Raw genomic sequence first — 17,978 nt, forward strand, 5'->3', positions numbered from 1 at the left:
ACCACCAATGAATCCATATATTTCATCAACATCATATTACATCCTCTGCGAGCTACGAAAGGCTTCTCCCCAAGCTCATCATCCAAAGTCTTATGTTGTTGGTACTGACTTTGATTCAAACTCATCGCTTGTCAATCTTGAAGGCAAGTACAACAACAATTTTCAAGTTGTCTTGCATGACGCTTATTACGGGCGTCAACCGCTTATTGATGTGGCACCCAGGTAAGTTTCCTTTCCTTTTTCTTTAATGTCACATTGGGGACAATGTGTCACTTTAGTTTGGGGGGAGGAGTGACTTAATTTTTATTTTGAGTTTTTTTTTTTTTAAGTTTTATGTCTTTTAATTTTTAATTTTTACTTTTTAGTTTTTATTGTTGTGAGTCAATTTGATTAATGTGAGTCGATTTGAAAGTAGGTAGATAGCATGATTTGAAAAGTTCATTTATTTTTTAAAAAATTCGTGTGCTTGGTGATATTACATTCTTGACTAATTTCAATTTTATACTTGAAAGAACATGGAATCATATTAGGTAATTTTCTAGTAATTGAATTGGTTTATGTATGCTAATTGTGAAATGTAGAAAGTTGTTTGAAATAAATTCTAGAACTTGCGTGCTTGCTATTTGAGGCAAAATAATAAATTATGCATGACTAGGAAAGTGATTTAGGCAATTTTTTTTGGATCGATTGTGCCTTTCAAGCCATCCTTGTAATTTTTATCCTAGTTACCCTTTTTGAGCCTTAACCTATTCTTTGTTCTACACATTTGAGCCTAAAAAGATAAACCCATGAATATCCAAAATATTTAACCCTAATTATACCATAAGTATATCTTTAGTTTGAGGGAATTTGGATGGGAAGTTTGTTGTATGTGTGTGGAAAAGGTGTAAAAATTGAGAGAATATAAAAAAAAATTGATTGGCAACAACTTGAAAAAAACAAGAGCAAAGAAAGAAAATCTAACAACTAATGTCAAATCCAAGAAAAAAAAAAAAGAATTCTCTCATGCAATTAGAAAAATGGGTATTGGGATTGTGTGAAATATATTTTGGGTGACATGATTGGAGAAGCTTATGGTATAGACAAGCCTAAATGACCATCTCATCTACCCTTACCTAAGCCTAACATTACAAGCCTAGAAAGACCTTCTGATTCTTAGTTGTGCATTAATCTATATTAGTGAGAGTGGTAAGTATTGCAAGTGTATAGAATTTTGGGTTAGTGGATTGATGATTGTAATTGGCATGCATAAAGTGATTTAATTGTTAGTTAATTGCATTCTATGGTTTCATGAGCTAAATGAAAATAAATTGAAATCTGTCAATGGTGTAATTGAGCTGAAATTCTGGATTATATGCATAAGTGAATTTTTTCATAATGATGTTATTGAAGCTACTTGAAAATTACTCATGTTTTGGAGATTGACTTATTTGATGTTTATTTAGTGTTTTACTCGAGGACGAGTAAAAGCTTAGTTTGGGTGAATTTGTTAGATTATTTTTAGTATTAATTTTAGATTAAGTTTAGTATATTTTTAATTGAGTTTTAATCGTGTTTGGAGCATTTTTACGCTTGTTATCTTTTATTTGTGCAGATTTAAAATAGAAGAAGATTAGAAAAATATCAGAGAAAAAGATGGAAAAAGATAAAAATATCTCACAAAAAGATGATATTTAAAATAGAGAAAATTGTGCAAGAAAATAAAGCTGAAACTTCAGACCTGAATTCGACTGTCTTCTGGTTGAATTTTGGAAAACGTCAAAACATAAAAGTTCTAGATCTCTCTTTTATCTTTCCGGAACATCTTGAATCGTCCAATTCCGAGCAATATTGAGAGACTTATGACCAAAATACTATTAGTCAACGCAGCAGAAAAATCACTTCCAACACGGGCCGCGGCATGGCTTTAGCATGCCGCGGCCCGCCTCCCTAAACAGCACAAAAATCGTATTTTTCTCTCACGTGGGTGTTGGGGGTTTCCTAGTTCAAATAGGCATTTAACATGTGCGTTTTTCCATCTTTTTAGGCCCTGAATGCCTATATAAAGAGCAGAAGAGAGTTGATCTCATCAAACAATTTTAGAGGGAAAAAAAAGAGAGAATTCAGATACAGAGTGGAGAGATCAACTGCAAAATTAGAGGCATACTTCTTAGTGTTTTCATCATTCTTCTCTTCTTTATTTTTATCTCTTTTCTTAAAGTTAATATGTGTGATTGTGCTCTCATAAACATGAGTAGCTAAACATTTTAATTAGGGTTAGATGGAGATTCTTTAACATTGTTTTATGGTTTTAATATGATTTATTTCCCCCCTAATTTCTATGTATTCTATTTATTTGTGCTTAACTACTTTTAATTGCCTGATCACCAATTATCTGTCTATGATTTTGATGCGAGATTTGAGAAGTGAGTGTTAAATATGCTATAGTAAAATAGAACTGAATTTCGATATAGGACGAGAGTACCTATATGGTTTAAATAGCTTATAGGGTTTCTGTGTTTAATGCCTGTTGCATATTAAATTTATCACGAGAGTAGAAAGTTTACATGTAATTGAGATTTATATATCTGAGAAGACTATAAATTACCTTAGTAAACCTGCTATTGCATAGAAATTAACATTAAGAAAATAATCATATTTTTCTATTCAATAGAAACAATTGAAGTCGAAGCCCTAGTTTTTATTAATTTTCAATTCTCTTGAATAATTGTTTCTTACTAGTTTCTTATTTTTAATTCTTTCTTTATTTTTATTTAACCAAATAGAAGTAAACGTTTAATTTTAACGTACTTAACTACACTTCCTGTGGGATCGACCTCACTCCTGGTGAGTTTACTACTTATAACGATACGTACACTTGCGTGTGCAAAATATCGCAACAGTGGCCTAGTGGGAGATTGTTAGAAATTTATTTATTTGGGGCCACAATTGTATATATAAAATATGTGTTGGATCATCATATAAATGAGTCAAATTTATGTGGTCTATTTTAAAATAAAGTTTATAACTTAAGGGCATAAGGACAATTTCTAATTTGATGAGGACCCAAATAGTAATAGTCAATAAATATTAGTAAATATTTTGTGAGATGGTAATAGAGCTATTAATGGTCTCCAATTTGTAGTGCCGTATCTTTTCATTATCTTGAAACCCCATCATCAAAAGATAAAAGTTCTTGAGAAAGATTTTACTGCAAAATTAGAAGATCATGTCATTCCAAAATTGATTTTATGGACTCTGGTATGTTTTCGCTAATCTTTGATTCTGTTGTTGAATTTCTCATAAAATAATTAGGGCTAAATACATATTAAAGTTTTTCATCACAGGCGCCTACTAGGGGTGTTCATAAAATAGCCGATCCAATCCAATCTGCACGATTCAATCCAATCCAATCCGCAAAGTGTGGATATCCGCACTTGTGCGGATTGGATTGGATTGAAAAATTCAAAATCCGCATTTGTGCGGATTGGATGTTGATTGACATGTAAAAGTAACCGATCCAACCCAATCCACACATATTTATAATAAAATTAAAAAAATTATATATACAAATAACATTTTAATGTAAAGAAAATAGTAGTTTAAAAGTCTAATACATATAATACAATTATATTGCAAAACTTAATAGATAAAATGTATATTCTATTCTTATATATTTTTTTCTACATACAATTTAAAATAAAATTAAATATATATTTTTTATATATACAATTTTTTTCTTCCTTTGAATTTGTTATTTTATTTATTTAATGTGTTGTTGGAGACATAAAATAACTATAATTTGTTCTATTTTGTTGCTAGTTATGTGAAAAAAAAAATATTTTTTCATAAATATTAAATAATTTAATATTAAAAAGTAACCGATCCAATCCGCACTTTTGCGGATTGGATTGGATTTGAGCTATTGTGCGATTGGATTAGATCCAAAAAAATGAAATCTGCACTTAGTGCGGATTGGATGTTGTTTGACCAAAAAAGTGCGAATTGGATCGGATGAACAGCCCTAGCGCCTACCATGTCTTGTTTAGGACAATGATGATGTCTTTTGTCTTGATAACTTTTTTCTTAACAAATCTTGTCTTAACAAATTTTGTCGTAACAATTTTTATCTTTTTCCTATTTAATTGATTTAAAAATTTATTTATTTATTACAAAAATAAATAAGTACTATTTTGCCAATTCAAAATAGATTTTTATGAACATCATTATACTACTCTTTATCATTTCCCTTGATAGTGTTTCAAGGTGGTGATTCGGGGACCATGGATCTATAATTCTAAGCTCCAACAAACTAGATTATTTATTGAGTCTCATCAACTAAATAATCATTGTTTATTAATTCTATGATTACTCCACTATAAATTTAGAATTGAACCATTAGTAATTATAGAATTATATTTACTGAGTTTTACTACAGTGTTTATTGATTTAATCAATTCCAGTGATTAGCCCTCCATGTGTTGGTTCGTAATTAATTTTGGTCAAATTACCATTTTACCATTCTAATAAATTTTTTATCCTTTAGTACCATTAATTCACTAGTGGAAGTATAATTTAAATTCCATCTAAATTTGTGAACAACATTTCAGTTCTAAAATTAACACTTAAAGAGAGCCAGCATTTAATCCTTTAAAAAGTTAGGATTAATCCATAATCGTAAATTATGTTTCCAACTATTAACCCCAAAAATTAATGTGTGCATAACTCTTTTAGCTTTGAAAACACGAGGGGAATTATTCTTTCGGTCATGAAAACATTCTTGCAGTTCTAACAAAATATCTACAACATTCTCCAAGTACATTATGTTGTAGCATCGAAGTATCCAAAAGATCGCTATACATTGTTACATTGACACCACATATCCTAATAATCATCGTCTTTAATTAGCATCTAGTACAAGTAATTTTCTATTAACGAGCTTAATTTTATTCCATGCGACCAATACTATCACCATTGAATGCCTCCACTAGTTGTAATTGTCACGACCCGAGCCCTAGGGCGTGGCAGATATGTAATATCCATAATTTGGGTGGTCAAAGGTCACACTTTGACCCTTGTAGGAAGATAAAGTTTATAAATGATCCTTTTATTTATATCACAAAATAGTAATTTAAAAGTAATGGATTAACTCCTATATTAATAAAAAAAATATTAGTAACAAAATCAAGACCACTCATCAATATAAAAGAACAATAATATCTCCACAGTTATGTAATCACCGAATAGATAGATTTAATAAGTTAATAAAATACCAAATAATACCCAACATCCATCATTTCTCAGTTCTAACTAGTACATAGCTAATTTAAGTTATCCAGACCATCCATTTCAGCTTAAATACAAAATCAGTTTCATTAGAAGATTAAAGAGTAGAATAAGACTAAACTAATAACGACTTTCTTTCCCAACGGTACCATCCTCATCCACTAGCATCAAACTGAGTTCCTGGAATGGGAAAAAATAGGGGGTGAGCTTATAAAGTCCTGTAGGAAAACAACTAATATCAAAGGACCCTCGGTTTAATAAAATTCTTGCATGGTTAGCTTTGTAAAAATAAAATATCTCATCACCAGTATCAAAATGTATATAAAAAAAAATAGAGAGACTACAAAGAATCACAAAATCAAGCATCAAATGCATATCATACCGTCCACTAAACCCCTAGCTCTAATCAATACCAATCATAGAAAACGACATCCGAAACCGGGTAGTCGCATCTGATATCCACCATAATACCTAGGCTCAAATTTAATTCACTCCCTATATAGATTCTAGGTCTTTCACCTACAGGTGAGTGCACACCTGATCTACCTATGATGACACAGAGACTAGGTCGCGAAATAACAATATGCACCGAACATGATCAACATGGCTCTCATCAGTATAACCAAAGCAGACAATTAATAAGCATAACAAAAGAACATATTTCTTTTCACTTTTAGAAAATTCGGCAGCATAACGACTGTATTTTGGATAAACCCAAAAATCATACCCTGCATAAATATTTGTACAAAAATATATTTGGCACACAATGCTCCAGAACAGTCCAGAAAAATATGCAGATTAAGTTTTTAATTTTTCAAACAATTTGCAAATCATAAAAGTTTAGAATATGTCTAATGTTATACAACACATATAAAAATCAAGTCCAATAATCAAGTTGAGTCCCTACCTCTCCCAAGTCGTTAAACTTTGTCCAAAAGACGATCTTAAGCTCTCAAGTCTCGAGCTCCAAATGTTTAGTCAAATCTTAGATATTACTCTCACATATACTATCAAATGGTTAAATAATTATCATCATTGCATTCTACATTCAAAATCGAGTCCAACGACATATAATATGACTATATTTAAAATTTAGGGTTTCGAAGCCTCACCTAAGCGGTGCACATTTACAATCGGTGGCGGTAAAAATTGGTGTACCGGAAACATCGCCAAAAATAGGAGTAGTGTATATCAAAACGACCACCTCGACGAGTAGATCACACCCATGCAACCCGTTTGTCAAAATAGTAAACGATATCGCTGGAAAGTCGCTGAAAAGGGGCGGAGCTATAAAAATATCACTGAAAAAAGTAGCGAGCTGAGAAAAATGGTTTAGTGTAGGTTGTTCTCCTCGACGAGCTGAGTTTAGTGGTGAAGACGGCTCGTCAAACGAACACCGGAGATGACCGAAAAGTCCGTTCAAAGTTTGAACCCCCAAACTTTAACTTGCGATCCCGAGCTAACGGCAGTGAAAGAAGTGGCGCCGCTTGAGTGTGAGGTCGCTGGCACCAGGGGGTTCAGGTGGTCCGGTGCGTGGGGTGGGTCGCCGGAGTGTGCCGGTGATGGAGCTTTGTAGTTTTCTTTTTGTGTTGTGAAGAGAGAAAAAAAGAAAGAGATAGATAGAGAGAGGGATGATAGGGGTCTGCTGTTTTTTTTTTAATCATATATACATATATATATTATTATTATTATTTTATATATATTTGACTCAGTCAAAAATTGAGTCTTTACCGTAATACTCACAACCAATCAAAATCTTTGACACCAAACTTGCTTTAGATCTATGAGAAATAAAGTAAATAGTTTCACTTGAATATAATTGCTGAAGAACAAAAACTTTATATGAATCATCAAAGACATCTCCTTGATATCCAACACTAAGTTTAGACACTTCCACACATGCTATGAGCTTGAGTCAAGATCGATCGAGGAAGATGAGAAAGAAGTAAGAAACACACAATAATTGTGTGACTCTGATACCATATTATAGTAAATGAATAGAAGATAATTATTTTTCATTAATTATTCAAAAATTACGTAATAAACTTATATATATAGCTCACTATGCTCAACTAACATAAGAGATAATAGTTACAAGATTGTAACTAAAACTAATCACAATAGGTAACTAGTGGCCAACTTGTGCAGCTAGTCGCAACCGTACTAACTTAGACACTAATTAATCATCACCTATATATATTTGATAATTATGTTCAGTATGCCATTATTATAATATGTAGACTTTTGGCGAAATGAGTTTTACTTTTGAAACTACAATTAACTCGTAAACTAGATCCTCTAATTAATATATTTGACGTTACTACGTACAGAATATATATATATCGATCTATATATACATATATAATGAAATGATCGGATGAGTACTGGAGACATAAATTCATCGAAGAGAGACCAATCCGAAGTTACATATATATTCGATCATTTTATCACATTCATTGCACCTCATTATCACAAAATTAATATTGCTCAGCAAACAGGGATCAGATCCTCATGAATTAATCATGATCATACTTCCAATATATATATATATATGTATATATATATATAATATATTAATTATATGGTGTGTCGTGTTCGATTGTTAAAAAAACTGCAATATTATAATTTATACAGTTGTGTATATATAACTTGCAAAATGCAGGGAGATTGAAGATCATAATTAGTCCACGGTCATATATATATATATACTCAGTAATCATACATATATATATTTGTACTATTATAAATAACTAGTACAAGTTCCCAAAGCAATTAATGAACACACAACGAGCATGAGAATATATATACAATGTATAAAATATATATATAATGTAATGTATCAGAGGAATCATGTGCCTTGCCATAATTACAATCCTAAATTTAAGTAACAATTTTTCTTCTTTTCGGAGACTCTTTTATTATTTTGCACCATATAAGCTCTTTGTGGGTTGTAAAAGTTAGTATTGGTTGGATCCAATTATTAAAATGTGATTATATAACTTATTAGAACAAAATTAGTGTAACCTATAAAAATAATATAAAATAAAAAAAATTATAAAAATATTGAGATAATGAGTTTTTTTACATTTTTACTATAACAATTTTACAAAAATATTGTGTTTCAGAATGTAAAATAAAAAAACAATCTAGCAAATAACATAAAACAACTATAAAACAATAAAAATATAACTACAAGGCAAGGCAAGAGATAATAAAATATTGATCTAATTGCAATAAGTAAAATAATATTAACTCCTAAATATATTTTTGTATTATGTTTTTTTTTTATTTAGTTTTGACAATTTAATTTTTTTTCATGAAATTTGTTGTTACAATTTTATTCTTTCATTTTTTTTTTTCTATCCTCCTTTTTGAGTATAATGATAGATAAAAAATAATTATAAACTAAAAAATAACCAAATAAATACACATAGAAATTTCATTGCCTTGTATTTTAATTTTGCCAAAAAGCTTACAATCACATATTAAAATAATTAAATTCTTTTAATTAATTATTAATAATAATAATAATAACTAAAAAATATTGACTTTTTCTAAAAATAAGATTATTTTTTTAGTGAGTTTTTAGACAACGACGTACTCATGTCATGTATAGAAACAGCGAAGAAAGTGGTCCCTTCTTAAGCAAAGGAATTTTGCATCGTGTGCTGTAGAGAACTCTAGTGTTTTTTGGGACAATAAGCATTAGATATATATGTAGGGGAAAAAGATCACTCTAGCAAACCACATGGTATGGCTCAAACTTTACACGTTAAATTATATTTATATAATCAATAACAAATTTTTATATTCATCAAACAAAAAAAAAAAAACAAATTTTTATAGGTGCAGCATCAATTTTGCTTTTATTGAAGTTAAATCATGATCAATTATTGAAAAAATTTAAATAATTTACATTATTAAATACATAATTCAAAATAGTGTATGTATATATATAAAAAAATCATAATACCATAAATTATTTTAAATTTTAAAAAAATGAGCTGAAACCATAATATAAATTATTATATAGAGAAAAAAAAAGTGTAATCCTTTGTGTATAATTGGATTTATAAAAAATAAAAATAAAAAAGTACAAATGACACCCACTATCTTCTTCTTCTCCTATCTTTATAGTGGTGGGTACCCTCCGTTTCTGTATGTAGATTCTAGACAGGGTAGGAGTGTAGGACCTTAACATCTATGAATGCTTCCATTTCCATGTAGATATATATATATACTAGTATACTGTTACGTGCGATGCACGTATGTTATGTTTTATATTAAGTATTATATTATGAGTTCGAAAGGAAATAAATGAATCAAAAATAAATAATATTTAATTTGGAGAGATTTGAATAATAAATTTAAATTAAACTTTTATGTCCAGTATAATAGAGTTTAAATTAAACTACAAATGTTAGTAAAAATATATTGGAAACAATAATAATAAGGTTATAATATATGTTGCATTTGTTCCAATAATAGCAGCAAGAACATCTTTGAGCTGGAAAAACAAATATTACAAAATTAAGAATAACTAACACTTGAAGGAACATTCTCACTACCAAGAAGAAATCTTAGATATATATTACAAATATTACAAAATTAAGAATAACTAACACTGGACATTCTCACTACCAAGGAGAAATCTTAGATATGGAGTCAAAAACAGAGCAAAATTAAAATTAATGTGTACAAGTATTCCTAAGAAGGACACTTTTTAGAAAAATAAAGTATTAGATATATATGCATTGGGTGAGATCATGAGATTTGAACCAAAGATTGTTTAATTTTTTAGGTTTAATTATTAGATATATGCATTGGGTGAGATCATGATGATATATAGTAATAATATGTGTTTGCCTGTATGGGTGATGAATGGGTTAATCGTAAAGATTGTTTAATTTGTTGGGTTTAATTATTAGGTTTATTTTTTGAAATTTGAATGAAGCAGTGTAAAAAAATTTCAAAAATTGTAGTTTGATAGAGAGATATGTAAGTTAATCGTAAATATTATTTAATTTTTTAGGTTTAATTATTGGGTTTATTTTTTAAAATTTGAATGAAGTCGTGTAAAAAAATTTCAATGGTAAGATTTGTTAGAGAGATATGTGGGTAGGATATTTTTTTTAATTTAAAAAAAGATTGTAGCCGTGTAAAATAATTTCAAAAATGGTAGGATTTGTTAGAGAGATATGTGGGTAAGATATTTTTTTTTAATTTAAAAAAAGATTGTTTAATTTTTTTGGTTTAATTATTGGGTTTATTTATTTGTTAACGTTTAACGTTAACAGTCTGTTAAGTTAATCGTGTAAGGCTAAATAAAAAAAAGAATCGTTAAACCAAGAATCGTTAAACCAAGAATTGCCGTTAGATAGACACTTTTAATATATAAAGATATATCATATTTATGATTTACAATCCACATACATTACGTATATAAGTACTCCTTTGACTAAAATCACGTTGTAATATATATTTTCTTTTTCTTTTTTTGATAAATGATAATGTATATACGAAAATATATACTATAATTTGAAAACAAATTAAATTATATATTATATAGTAGTGTTGTCTAAATTAAGTCTGAATATCCGACCATTTCTCATGGTCATGGATAGGATCTTTATAAAGATTGTATAGTGACTCGAATTTTGTCAGTCTTTGATTAAGAATCCCGACATTTCTTTTGGTATCGATCTCATCTTGTTTAGATTTCGAAGCCTTTTTTTTTCTTTTCTAATTCTCTCAGCTTCAAATATTAAATTAATTAATTTTTTCGTGTGTAATATTATATACATCGTATGTTTATGTGTGCAAGTTACTAGATTCTTGATGCGAAGTAATATATATTATTAAGAATATATATATATATACATAAGCATTATTATGGGGATGTGTTACGAGGGTGAATATGATAATATATAAGTGGGATGGAAAGAATAAAGTTTTTGTTTATTTTTTTCTTATATAGTTTATAGTGACATTGGGAGCAGTGTAGTAGATTTACATATATTGAGCAATGCATGTGAGGTTGTGGGGAATATAAGAGGATAATAGCAGAGTTGTGGTCACAATTTGTCCACTACGAGGATGATCACATATATATATAATTATTTTATATATATACACATAAGTCGATGTATATATATGTTCATTATTTTGATTGGACTTGTCGTTATATATTTATAGATATAGCAAAAATATCACAACAACAAATAAACATTGCACTATATATTTAATCTACTTTCGTCGTTGCAATTGCATATATCATTGGCTCGTAGAAATGAAGAATTTGATTAGAAAACCATTGTATAATTTAGGTTTCATGATCAATTGGTTAATGTATAGTCAAAATATATGCAGCGGCACATTTTAAGACCTTTCACACCTTTGATATGTTATCTAGTTTAATCATAAATATATATGTAAATTAAAAGCTTCTATGTTAATCTGCCAAACCATCTCCATGAGTATTTAACCTAAAATTCATAAATTACAATTACAATTAAATAATGCATTTTATCATCATAACACCCTTGTAAAAATTATATTAACAACTCACTAAGTTAAACTAATTAAACCACTATCATAACATCATAAAAGCATATGAAAAAATTCATAAAAATAACAACACAAAAATAGCATTATCAAAGTATATTATCTATAAATAATAATAACAGAATCAAATCAGTCAATTCTGATTTATTTTATTTGCTCTCCAAAGTAAAGTTCTATCAATAACAATTTAGCTTTTAATTTGCTGAAGAAAAATAATACTATAAACACATTTTCATGCAATTTTTATATATATTAAATTAAAAGGTAATGGTGTAAAAATTCTCATTAAATTGATAGTGTTCTTATTGCAATATTACAAATTACTAAAATGAAAGGGAAAACAGAAAACATTAATATTCAATCAAAGCAAATTATTTTCCTACTATTAATCGAGTTTTATAGTTTTATCTTTGGGTGACTATTCAATGGTTACATTTTTATTGTAACCATATGGTTACATTTTTTTTTAACCTGTAATAGCAGGTTACTAATAGGTAGACTTTCCTTTTTTAGATTTAATTAATTATAATTAACTATTTTATTAAAATAATTAATTAAATAGACATTCTTTTTTTAGAATTATTTAATTATAATTAACTATTTTCTTAAATAATTAATTAAATATTTAACAAGATCTCTTTTAGCAATTAATATTTATATTTAAATCCTTACTTGAATTATTTTAATAATTAAGCCATTTAATTATAATATTTACAATAAAATTTATTTTTTTACAAAAATTAAACTTCTTTTGACACAAATTAAAATTCTCTTCTTATAATAAATTTTCAAATAATTAATTATTTTTAAATGATATTTAATATTTTGTTACAATTATATGAACTAAGTATGAGGCCTCAATTAAATAATTAAGTGTAATAATTTAAAATTAAGATTACAAGAATAATAAAATTTAAATTATGAAATTATATGTGTATAATTTTAAATTATAAAAAGTTTTGCTATAAAATTTTAAATAATTTAAGTATAAAAAAATAAATTGCTAAAAGATCTTTATATAGTAATAAATTACAAAAAATTAATTAATAATTATAATTAATTTAATTTTAAAATATAATTAATCTTAATTAAAGTTTTATAAGGAAATAAATGATTAGGTTACTTTCAGGTTTCAAGTTATTTATTATTTATTTTTATTTAATTTTCAAATTAATCACAACCATTTAATAGTAATCCAATGGCTTAAAAAAAATATAACCATGATAGTTACAATAAAAATGTAACCATTGAAACCTCTTCCATATATATATATATATATATACTATATTGCACAACAACGTACGCTCCTTCTAGGACGACTGCTTTTATTGAAGAATTTAGCATAATATTAATAACTGTTTTCGATGCAATCCTTGATTGATTTTAGAAGGGGTGAAAAAGAGTTCACTATTGGTTTGAATGTTCAAATCAAAGCTAATACAATAATAAAAAGCCAAAACAAATAAAGAATATTTTATTTAATAATTAGATGAATGCACTTCTGGTTTTGAATATATAAATAGTTCAGCTATGAATAAATTAATAGTAATTAAAAATAAAAACATACCTAATTTATAAATAAAGTAAAACCATACATATATAGATTTTTTTTTTTTTTTAATTTGAAAAAGAATACATAGTTAATCACTAGACAATTTTATTTCCCATATGAAATCATATGTTGTCCCACATTCTCATTTCCTATTTATGTAAAAGGAAAACTAATCAAAATAATACATTAATACCATACCATACTATAACTTGCGCAATTTAATTTTCTAATAATAAATCACCACTAATTTATGATAATGCGGTAGTTTTTTAATTAGTGCTACATGAATGAATAAAACAAGAAAAAGCAATAAAGTACAGTTAGTAGATATCGTTCTAACAATATATTTCAGTTTCTATAAAGTTAAAAATCAATGGACAATCTAAATATGGTGCACATTTAATTATTTTACACAAGAATGAGTATTTGTACAATGTGGGCTATATGGACAAGTCGAAACAAAGCTGTCCATGGTAGCTCTGTTCAGAATGGTAAAGATATTGCTACTTTTGCAAAGGGCTATGTAGACAAGGTTCGGGTTCACTCTGCCAAGCCTCATCAGCATGCTACCAAATCACCTGGCCCTTTTTCTGCTGCTGTTCATAGCAGTAGTGTACAAGATCTGCCTGCTGCAACATATTGCAGAATTGTCCAGGATCCTCAAGCTGCCACCTCAAGCAGTTTTGCTCCAAATGATCATGTTTCATGGCATCCTCCACCACGCTCGGGTGTAAAAATTAATGTTGATGCTGCTGTCAACTCAGTGTCTAAACAATTGGGGATTGGAGCCATTGTTCGTAATCATCATGGGGAAGTTCTTGCTGCACTTTCAATGCCTGCGCAAGGTGATTTTCGATCGGATGAAATGGAAGCTAAGGCGTTATTTCATAGCCTGAATTGGGCATTGCAACACCAAATTCGCATCTCCCACATTGAAACTGATGCCCTTAGAGTTTACCAGGCTTTAACTTCTTCATCTAGAGACTTATCTAGCTTTTCAGATTTGATCTCTGATGTTCGTTGTCTTTTATCCTTTTTCCCTGAAGCATTTATCTCTCATGTTAAGAGAAACGCTAACCATGCTGCTCATGGTTTGGCGAAATATGCTTTAGCGTTGGATCAAGACGTTTGTTGGTTTGGGGAAATTCCCTTACCTATTTTCACTTCTGTTGTTAATGACTGCTGTTGATTAATAATATTAGTGAATTTTTCTCAAAAAAAAAAAAAAAATTGGAAAAGCTACATAGTAATTAAAAAAAAAAAAAAAAAGGAAAAGCTACACGCTCGTATACTGCATAAAAAATACAGTTTATAATCTTTTATCATGCACTTGTTGTTTGCATTTTTGCCAAACTGTCCGGTGCAGTGCAGTTTACAGTTTTGATCAATAATTGCGATTTAACCTACACTGCACTATATATTACAAAGTTACTAACCTTTACAATATAATTTTTATTTTTTCTTTCATATAAAGACAAATATATGTAATATATGTGTATTATTATTTTTTAGAGACAATTTATTATATTGACTTGATGATTAGTATACATTGTTATGATATTTATTACCTTAAAATTTACACATCTGACATGACATTTACACGTGGCATAATCTAACCAGTTCTTAAACATGACAAGAAAACCCCGTCCTGTATGGGGCTGACATCCATAAGTTGCAGGTGGCCTTCCATGAAGCTTTTGGCTGGGCCACCAACCTGTCAGTCTGAGATGGCAAGAGTAAGACTTTGCCAAAGTGATTCCATGAGAGAAGACAAGTCTCAAGAGAGGCCTGGTCGGGTGATCAATATGTCGGGCAGAAATAATATTGTCGGGAGTACCGGACAAGGCTACGCGAGCCTTGATATCTTCTTCAACAATGTCTGACAAATATCTCAAATTGAATCCTACAAACTCGGATCCAATAAATCTATTTGAGAATAAAGGAGCTTCAACAGATCGTAACTGCACCTCAAATTATAGGAATATTTACTCTTTGTTCACTCACTACAAAAAAAATAGGCCTATCTCGGTGGGCCCAGCCCCCGTTATTGTTTTATCTCAACGGGCGCAAACCACCGTGAATTTGAATGGCGACATTGAAAAAGAATCATTCTCGACGGGCTAGGCCCGCTGAGATAGGTAAGCAATCTCGGCACGCCAAGCCCGCCAAGATAGGTGAGCAATCTCGGCGAGCTAGGCCCCCCATGATAGGTCATTTTTTATTAAAAAAATTACAGAAATTAAAATTAACTTATTCCTGCCAATATTATACATATATGCTTTAACCCAAATTTTAAACCACAATAATTTTTTAGAGAAGTATCAATACATAATTATAACAAAAATCTTTCACCAAAGTTTTTTCTTTGAATTGAATGAACATTCCAATCAAGAAAATTCCAACAACTATACTGACATAGAAACAAAGATAAATATCTATATACACACGAATAAATTATTATTAATCATGCATAAATAAAAAAAAAATTAATCTAAACAACTCAATTTAAAAAATGAAATCAATAAAAACGCCTTTACAATATGACATTGAAAGTTCTTGCTTTTGATATGAAAAGTGACCATCTTAGAAGAAAAAAAAATTAGAAAAAAAAGATACAAAATAAGAAAACTAAAGAGAAAAAGAACTTTTATACCATTCAGATGAAGAGAAGACTAACCTATAATTTATATGAGGACAATATTTTTTAACCTCTGATGTCCAAGGCTCAGCGTCGTCCCTAACTTCGGGGTCATCCCAAGAGAAGCTTCTTCCCCAACAACGGCGTACGTCGTCCGCCTAAAAAGAATACAAAAGAAGAAGAAAAATAAGAATACGATACACACACACACTACCATTCACGATGTCGAGCTTGTTGCCACTGCACGTGAAAAACGAAAAGAAGAACGAGATGGAGGGCTCCATCGCTCATGAGACCTCTGCTGCCTGCTGGTGCGAGAGAGAAGATGAGAGAAAGGGAAATAAGGTGCGACTGAGAAGTTAAAGTTGATTATGGTTTTTTTTTTGTCAGTCTTGGGGCCTATCTTGACGGGCCCAACTTGGACCGCCGAGATTGGGTACACGGTTGTACCCAATCGTGTACCCAATCTCGGCAGTCTAAGTTGGGCCTGTCGAGATAGGGTCCAAAATTTATAATTTTCTTCAAAAAAATATATTATTGTGATCAATTATGGCAATTTTTTAATAGCCCGTTGAGACAGAGACCAAGCTCGACATACACACGCGGGCCTGCCGAGATCGGTCTGTTGAAATTTCCTATTTTTCTTGTAGTGACTCGTTTTACAAGGCCAAATGTAACAACCTCTCCCCTATAAATAGTGAATGAATTCACAAGGAGAAGGGAGGAATACCTAGACCTGAAATCGTACCCACACATCTAAGAGCATTTTGTTGAAAGATATTCTCTGTAAACACTTTGAAAGTCGTAGTTAGAATTCACTTTGTCTTCCTCACTGGTATGCTCGGTATAATCTCATAATCTATACAACTAAAAGGAGAGTATGTCATTACCCATATACAAGAGGATCAAACCTATATAAATCATTCTTTTTATTTATTTATTATTCTTGACTTCTTATTTGTGATTAACCATTAATTATTTAACTCCGAGTCAGTTGGTTATTTCTCCAGTCGACAATATTATAACTTTAATAAGATTTTTTTTATATTGTTAATATTTTATTAGATTGATATTTAAATTTTAATTATAATATTTAATAATGATGATAGTGTAAACCGCTTAAACCGTAATGGACCACACCGTATTTTCGCGGTGTGGTTTCTGCAGTTTTAAGATCTCGCAGTGCGATTGTAGTTTGAGAAATTATAAAAGACCACATATACAGCTTGATTTGAAAAAAGTTACAACCCACACTACTTAATGGTACCGGTCAGTAGTAAACTTCCACGGCTAAGAAAGATGGGTGGTAAATCGTAAAAATTTTATTTTTTATATATAGAATTTTTTAATTTTTAATAAAATAAAAAAAAATTAAAAAAAAAAGTTATTAAAATTTTTAATGATTTTTTTATTATTTAAATAATTTTTTTCATAATGTTGACCAATAAAATTTTAGCACGTAGTAATTTTAAGAACTACGAACGAAACTATTAAATTAAGTAAAAGAAGACTTTTATTTATGTCAAAACGTGATATTTTTTGTTTCTTAGCAACTAATCAATCTATTAAAATAGACTTATAAAAATTTTAAACTTAGAGATTATTATTACTATTTTTAAAATTAAAAATTTATCTACACAAAATAAATTTTTTAAAAACTTTTACTGTAATTATTCTTTTAAAATTCAATAAAAATTTTCAAAATAAAAAATCAAAATAAAATAAAATAATAATAAAGTGTTTCAGTACCTTTTCATATTATCAATTTAAAATTGTGATTAACCTGTTTGTTTTACGAGAAAATGTCCAAACAGATTAGCAAAAGCCATGTGATGTGATGGGACACATTCAATCAAGAGGAGAGAGAAAGAGGGGCCAAGTTCACCCCTCAATGCCACGATATATTGCCCATTTGATCACCATAAATAAATATAAGAAAATTTATTATTGTTTTTTTTT

General features: G+C 29.2%; 1 protein-coding gene across 1 annotated transcript in view; it reads left to right on the forward strand.

The window, feature by feature from the left end:
* Positions 1–17,978, forward strand: part of LOC115712185 (glucan endo-1,3-beta-glucosidase 12) — an 80,876-nt gene that overhangs the window by 23,021 nt on the left and 39,877 nt on the right. The window lies entirely within an intron of this gene.

This window comes from Cannabis sativa, chromosome 4 (genome assembly GCF_029168945.1).
Source record: "Cannabis sativa cultivar Pink pepper isolate KNU-18-1 chromosome 4, ASM2916894v1, whole genome shotgun sequence".
Classification (NCBI taxonomy): domain Eukaryota; kingdom Viridiplantae; phylum Streptophyta; class Magnoliopsida; order Rosales; family Cannabaceae; genus Cannabis; species Cannabis sativa.